We start from the raw sequence: 7,723 nt of genomic DNA, 5'->3' as shown, positions 1-7,723 counted from the left end.
CTGTCAGAGCCCCCACATCAAGAAAAAGGTTAGCTTTACTGAGAGTAAAGAGCTCTCTTGATCTCTTGCCATCAATATTGGACCGAAAGTATCCTACGACAGCGCTTTAGCTGATTGTAGCCCAATTCTGGTCAAGCCGAGAAGCCGAACTAACCAATGGTAGAACACACAAAGACAAAGGAGCACCGACTCGTTTCTTTACTGAAAGCGAAACTAGGATACCCTTGCACCCTTACTAGCCTTTTCAAAAAGGGATACGCTGCTACCGATAACACTAGCCATTCCTTAACCAATCCTGAACTCACGGTTAGTGAGCTCAAGTCTAGTATTGCCGTCGTGCTATTCGATTGGATAGTTACTTCTTTGAAGAAGGCCGCACTCCGGGAAATCTACTGCAACCTTAATGGCAGCAACCTCGGCTTGTCAAACAACTCATAAGAATGTAGATGAGTGTCAGACGAGTGGAGTTGGGTGAGATTGGGAAAGCCGTGATTTTCATTCTACCCACAATCCCTTTCATATGAAAGTCCGATGAGTCGAGTTAATTGGTTTCTCGAGAACCATAATTTCAATTCCACCGACAGTCAATATCGTGAGAAATTCTGGCCTTAGGGCGGAATATATGCCTCGTATGTGTGAAAGCTCGGACGACATCGAAACTTTGCCTATAAGTCGTCTGAAATCCGTTTTAAATTTTAAATAAATTTACCTCAGCACTTGTGAAGTTACGAAAGCCTTATGGATTAGACTGGAACACGAAATATTCATGGAACCGCTAGCTCCTAGCAAGGTTCACGTGGCCGCAATGATAGGAAGTTCTCTGCCCAGCTTTCGCCAAACTAAGGTTGAGCAAATTTTAGCCATCTCAATAAATTTGTGGCTTTATAGATATACGACGGTATTTTTGATCCGTACTTGGCAGTTCTGGGCACAACAACGGACAACCGTCTCTAGCAGTTCCAGTGGGATTATTTGTGGTCTCACAAATATCAACAAAAACCGACATATAGGCAACCAACTGTCAAGTTGAATTCTATAAAGTCTAATCAGAAGACATTGTTTTCTTTGTAGCAGCTTGAGCTCTTATTATCAATACCTACTAATCTACCCTCAGCGCTTGCGCTGGCTTGTACCTTATTTAATTCATCATGAGTTGAGGATCTGCTTATGAGTCGGCTACCTGCATGAGGCGCGTCCTCATAATTAGCTACAGTTGCCCTTAATACATTAATAATAAGCAAGACTTTGCGTTGGAATTAACATTTTATGCTCTGCTCGAGTTCCATTACTGTCTGATTTTTGATTTATTTCTTTATTTTTAATTTTGTAATTATCAAGTGGCTTCGTTATTTTTCGCGTTTCCTGCTCATTGTTGGCAAATAATAAAAATTAATAATGGAGCTTATATGTTCCGGGCACATATGCGCTTTGTGGCATCCGAAATTATTGCTTTTTTCAGTCAGCACATAATTGCATGTGGGCGTGTCAGAAATGATTATATTCATTGTTTATTGTTGTTCCTGCGAATCTGGCCGTATGTATGCCGTTTCGATTAAAGTCGATTAAAATCGCAGACGGCGCAGGCATGATCGTTGCTGCTGTTGCTCTTTGCATTACTGTTGACTTGATTCCTGTTGTTGGAGTTGTATTGGCGCTTTAATTGTGTGCGCTTTTCGCGCTTCCTTTGCTGCTCTTCGTTCACTTCGCTCGCTCACACGATTTGTGTGTTTTCTTTTTGCTTTTATTTCTTCGTTTTTGCGCTCATTTTTAATTTCCGAAACTTTTCAAGGATTAAATCGCGTCGCCGACTGCTGTTGCAGCTGATTTAATTAATACGCCGCGCGCCACATATGTGTACGTATGTTTGCGTTGTTGTTGTATATTGTTGTAATTAAGCAGTTCCATAAATCAGGCCAAGCGCGTCGCACGTACGCCGTTGCGTTGCGACTTAAGCCAGCGACGCAACACGAAGCTGTTTGCTTATGCTCCGTGGGGCGCGTTACGGCTGGTCGCTGCGTCAAGGAATGCTACGCAGGCGCTATTAAAATATGGCGATAACATTTATAGGATATGGTAAAGGAACGCAGTTTCTGCGTTTTTTTTTTTTTGTTATTTTCAGTGTTGTGTGTGTAATTTAGAAAATTGTAGGGTGTTAACTCCGATATGCAATAAATTAATTTAATTAATTTTGTACAAATATGGAATTAAATTAATGGACTCCTTCGTAAGCCAACGACTGTACACATATTAAGCAATTCGTTATAGAAATATTGAGAATTCTGGTTTTAGGAACGATTCAAAAAATATTTTCGACAGATCCGGTTCGTTCCAATTTTCCAATTTTTGCAAATTAATAATGTCTCCTTGAAAGTAAGAGCGATCACAGGTATCAATGTCAAGCCGTCTTCCATTTTAAGCTCTGTGCGGGGCAAAATCAATAGGATGGAACTGAAATTCAACATATAAGATGGAAAACATAAAGTACTTGAGAACGGAACAAGGACAGGATGCAAACGACATGGATATGCATATCCACTATTGTCTGTGGGAAAAACTAGTGAGATGATGTATCTGATGTTTCGGGTCTCGAACTTCATTTGCTTAACCTACAAGCAAGGAACACATTAGGTTAGGTTATACTGACCAACTCTCACGCCGTACATAGACCAAGTAGTTGTTGTTGTTGTACTAATCCCCGTTAGGATAATAAGGGTTATCTAGGTTGACGTCGACGTAATCGAACTGAAGGCTCAAGAAACGTGCTGTTTCGACGGGGTCGGCCCAGAGGAAAAAGGGTGTCAGATGAGTGGGGTTGGAGGGACATGCAAAGAGGTGGTCAGTATCATACGGAGACTCATTCCACGCAGGGCATATGTTGGATATGTCGGGGTTTATTCTGGATAAGTAGGAGTTTAACCTGCTACAATATCCAGAACAAAGCTGCGCAAGGGTCGCTCTTGTTTCTCGCGGCAACTCGAGCTCTTCGTTTGCAATGGGTGGTGGTTTGACTCTAAGAACGACATTCACTGGAAGGGAGTCGGTAAAGGCTCCACTATGAACGGCGATCAATGCTTGCCGGAAGTTAGTTGCGTCCGAATTCCGGTCGGCGTATTGTTCAATGTCGTCGGCGTTATTGATGAAAGACCTCTTTATGTTTCTAGGAGGCGGTTCCGCTACAAGAAGGTGGCTGCAGGGGTGATTTCTGCGAAATTTTCCCAGCAGGAACTGCCTGGAAAAGAGTTCATTATGCCTTTTAACTGGGAGTATAAGGGTCTCACTATGTAGGTTTTCAATGAAAGACATCTGGAGACATCCTGTCGTAGTGCGGAGTGCAATGGTCTGACAAGTCTAAAGCTGCTTCATCTGCGTTCCACTGCGTCCAGGCGACCATATTGGTGAGGCATAGTTGAAGATCAAGTAGTCTTTAGTAATGCCAGAAGTAGGTTCGGTTTAATATGGCTTGAAGTATTCGTTTCACAGCACATCAACCCTTTTTGCGAACTTTAAGGGCGACTTGAAAACTAAGTTTGATAGTTCATCTATCTAAACGAAATTTGAGTTCTGGATAGTGGTGGATAGAAACATAGAAGGTGTTCCAGTGTGTCTCTCATGGTTACTTCACTGTACTTTCTGATGTCAGTAGATCGTTACCTGTCATTATCTCAACAATCATCCGGCAGTCCTCTCGAGATCGTGTGAGTAAAAAGCAAACGAGTTTTCCTACGGAGCTGTTGCATATGATCTTGGCGTTCTCGCATGTACGAGTACTTAAGATATTCCATCTCGCTCTTATCCGATTACCACTCCCTTCGGAACTTTCATTGTAAATATATCTTGTTTAGTGACTTCCGTGTTTCCTTGACTTGCTCGGTGGACAGGCGGATGGCACTTTTGGCAATCTCATCAACTATTTCCTTACACAGAATTTCTTTGTGGCTTGGAACCCAGTATATATGCAACGCCCCATCTACTGTCTCCCTGCTTCTAAGGTCATTAAAAGACCCTTATTATTAAAATTTCTAAATCCCAATATTATATTCAATTTCTAGTATAACTATTTTTAATTTGCATGTACATTCTTCAAGTTGATATACAACTCAATCCCTTTGTCATGCTAGTTCCTGTGAAGAAGCAAACCAAGCAGATTGCGGCTTCAGATTTTCTACATATTCCTCATTTCTCATTCCCTCCACTATGTTAAAGGCGTTGGTTAGTTTGTTTCAGCATATGTCTGCAGCCATCAAAGGGCACACGCTCCCTGCTATTCCCTCCACACCAATATATATGCCATCACAGCCTTCTTTCCTTCAGCTTGATTGTACAGTCCGTTTGTTTGCTTGACTGTCTCGGACTTGGGCTGTCACTGCATTCGCTCGTACTCCTTCTTGCCTTGTTCCTAATCTTGTTCGCTGAATTCGTAATCTCATTAAATTTACATATTAATCAAGGGATTTTAATTACACTTACATTACAGTGCCCAGCCAATACCCCGCACAAACACACACGAAGACGCACACAAACACATACACACGTGCGTCGAACCCAAATGTGAAATCCAAATTGTAAGGCTACAAGTTATCGAATGTCCATAAGTTCTGGCAGTTAAACAGTCGCCAGACGAGAGCGGAAAGGGCAAGCTACGTGCAAAGTACGTCAAGAAGGTAAATAAGACGAGGCATGACAGCGGAGTGGACTAGACGTGCACGACTGTGGTAACGCAGGAACTTATTTGCGATGTGAGCACTTGGCTGGGCGGCTTGGTGCTTGGACATGGTGTGAGCGTTGGTAATAAGGAAATATGAAAGCATGAAAGGGCTGATGAGAGGTCAAAGCAGTACAAAGTCTATTATCTCATACTCAATGCAAAAGGAAATCAGTAACGGTAATAGAGTATGACCAACTGAGCAGACAACGTTTTAAGAATAGAATACACAGCTGTTACCTCCACCTAGATAGTTTTATAAAATTGAATAACTACAAGCTCTGAAACCAGGTAATTACGACCAGACGAGAGCGAAAGTAAATCTTTGGAGCCTTTAAGATAATGTTGCAATATTCAATAACTACGATTTCTGAACCCCGATAATTATTACATCCTTGGAAAGCGAAAGTAAGCCTTCGAAACCTTTAAGCTTTATATAGCACAGTTTCGTGTCACACAAGAACTTCCTTTGGAATATGAAAGTAATTCGAGTTTATTCTTGGGATCCTACTCTTGGCATATTGCATTTTTCTCAAGTCCATATAATTTTTTCTGGCTTCTGACTTGTCTTTGGCAAATTTCATAGACTTCATTTCTTCTACCTTATGGCATCATAACATAGAAATTCTTCGCTGTTACCAAAAAATCGCAAAAATACAAGAATCCTGAAAACTTCTTAATTTAAAACTTATAAAATGGAAGAGCATTGTATAACCCCAACAACCAAGTATTTCGTCAGCAATCGTCAAATATCTCATTATGCACTAATCTACCCTGCACTAACGACACTAATAAAACTAAATCATTTCAACTCTCGCATTCTCTTTGCACTTGCCGCTCTCACTTCAACTCAACGTCACAATTTCTCCTTCTAACACAACAAATGCAAAGCGCTCTCCAGCACAACACCACCACTCGCTTTACGCTCTCTTCCTCTCACCGAACTATAAAGTATGCGCACTGAGCAACATCGTCCCCAACCGTCGTCTAACGCGCCCACAGCATTGGCACTTGAACGGCTCGCATACCTTCTGCTTGCAGACCCACTTGTGTAACCATCTAGGCAGCTTAGCAGTTTTCCGCTCACAGCTGTCTCCAATGCCTTGGCTCTACGCAAGGACACTCACACCCGACGCGCACGTGTTCTCCAAGCCGACAGCCAAGCATCGTCATCATTTTAGACTTGCTCCCAACCCCAAGCGCCAGCTGCGCCTAACCTTCCACACACACACACTAACTGCGAAGGTTCGCGTTTTCGCCTGCTCATTAAAAAAGGCGCAAATAATTTGGTGCTGATTTTTTGCTCATTATTTTCCCAACTTCGACTTGCGCGTCAGCCGCTTGTACCGTGATGCTGTTGCTGTAATTGTTGTTGGCGCGGCGGTGGAAGTCGCGAAAATTCGCGATTGGGTCGCATAGTGTGTGCTGGTCGCGGCGTCTTTGCGCCGATTGGCTACAGCCGTGGGATGGCACCGCGCTGAAGTGCGCACTTCGTCGCCGCACATGCTAGGGAAGTCGCTTTTAGGGCGGGTGTTGGCATTGGCGCTGCCGCGCGGACACTACGTTTGCTGGCGGCGGCGGCGTGGGGAGCGCTGTAACTCGCTGTTTTGCTGTTTTGTTGTTTTTGTTAATAAGCAATTTCGTGAATCAACTTAAAGGGCTGCAAAATAAATACCTTCCGTGCATTTATTATTTTGCTATGAGATTTTTGGAAGCTTTGAATGAACGCAAATGAAGAATGCATATGCGTGGGTAGATCCTTTGAGGGATGAGCTTGTGAAAGGAAGTGAATTTATGGCGTATGAATCTTTAGAGTGCTGCTGCGGCGCGATATTAACTATTAATGCGGCCGTGGGTGAATGGGCGCGAGGCTATCGTGTACAGATGTGAGGACAAAAGATGCCATATTCTGAAGAACTTCAGACGCAGTTCAATAAAGCGCTATTATAGCTGCTTCAGAGTGGTAGAGGGACGAACAAAAGGTAGTAAAAGCAATTACCGCTATTTTTGCAAATAAAACTAAAAAGTAAAACATAAATTTTTATACGAGTATCTTAAAATAGGAAATTTTGGAAACTCCTAATCGCTGCTTTCCCAAACTGTGCTTGAAAACAAACACCCGACACACTCAAAGTAAAAATAAGGAAACACAAAGTGCCAACAGCTGTTCCGTGTCCTTGACCCAAAAACCAACCTTGTGTACTACCATTTCCATAAAACTTAACTGCCAGTTGTTGCATGTCTTCTCCGTTTTTGTTGCCACAGCAATCCTCCCTCTTATCCTGCATTCGCAAAGCCTTTTTGGTTGTGTGGTTGCCGAGCTCTTGGCTTTGCTTAGCCCGCTGAAAGAATTTTTAAGTGTTACCATTTAACCTTCAAAAATGGTTACAAACAAACGTGACAACGTCTGCGACATCCTGCAAACCTGAAAACTTGGCTTCCGCTTCACACACAGCCCCACAGCCACACCGACACTCACCCGCAACCGAATCCATACATTTAGAACCATTTGAGACACACAAAAATGCTTTGCCTTTTCGACTTCAGGCACGAGTGTGTGTGCGTGTGTGTGTTTCTGTGATTGAGGGGGAAAAAGTGAAAATATTTTGCACTTCAGCACCCACAAGCGTGTCCTTTATTCCGCCCGCAGACGACAAGACCGACTTGCCGTCGGTAGACCAGCAGTGCTGTCTGCCGGGCGTCATGAAAAGGGTGCAAAGGAGCAGCCAAAAAGTGAAATTTTATACACTGCTTGGGAAGCTAACAGTCGTCGAACACATACACAGACGCATGCATGAAGACCACATACAAAACAAAAGCAAAGACGTACATGCCGATAACAATTCTAACAGCAACGCCAGTTCCACCTCTTTTTCTGCTGTTGCACTCAAAGTAGCCACAAGAAAGGTAGCGTGGCGACAAGGGCATGTGGAGGGAGTGTAGTGCATGAGTAAGAGCGAAGGAATGGCAGGAAGACGATAAGAGTATTGGCATTGTGTTGGCTTTAGTCAGAGCAAATCT

The sequence above is a fragment of the Bactrocera dorsalis genome, chromosome 3 (genome assembly GCF_023373825.1).
Source record: "Bactrocera dorsalis isolate Fly_Bdor chromosome 3, ASM2337382v1, whole genome shotgun sequence".
In the NCBI taxonomy this organism is placed as follows: Eukaryota; Metazoa; Arthropoda; class Insecta; order Diptera; family Tephritidae; genus Bactrocera; species Bactrocera dorsalis.
The sequence above is the reverse complement of the archived record's forward strand: the minus strand, read 5'-3'. Positions refer to the sequence as shown.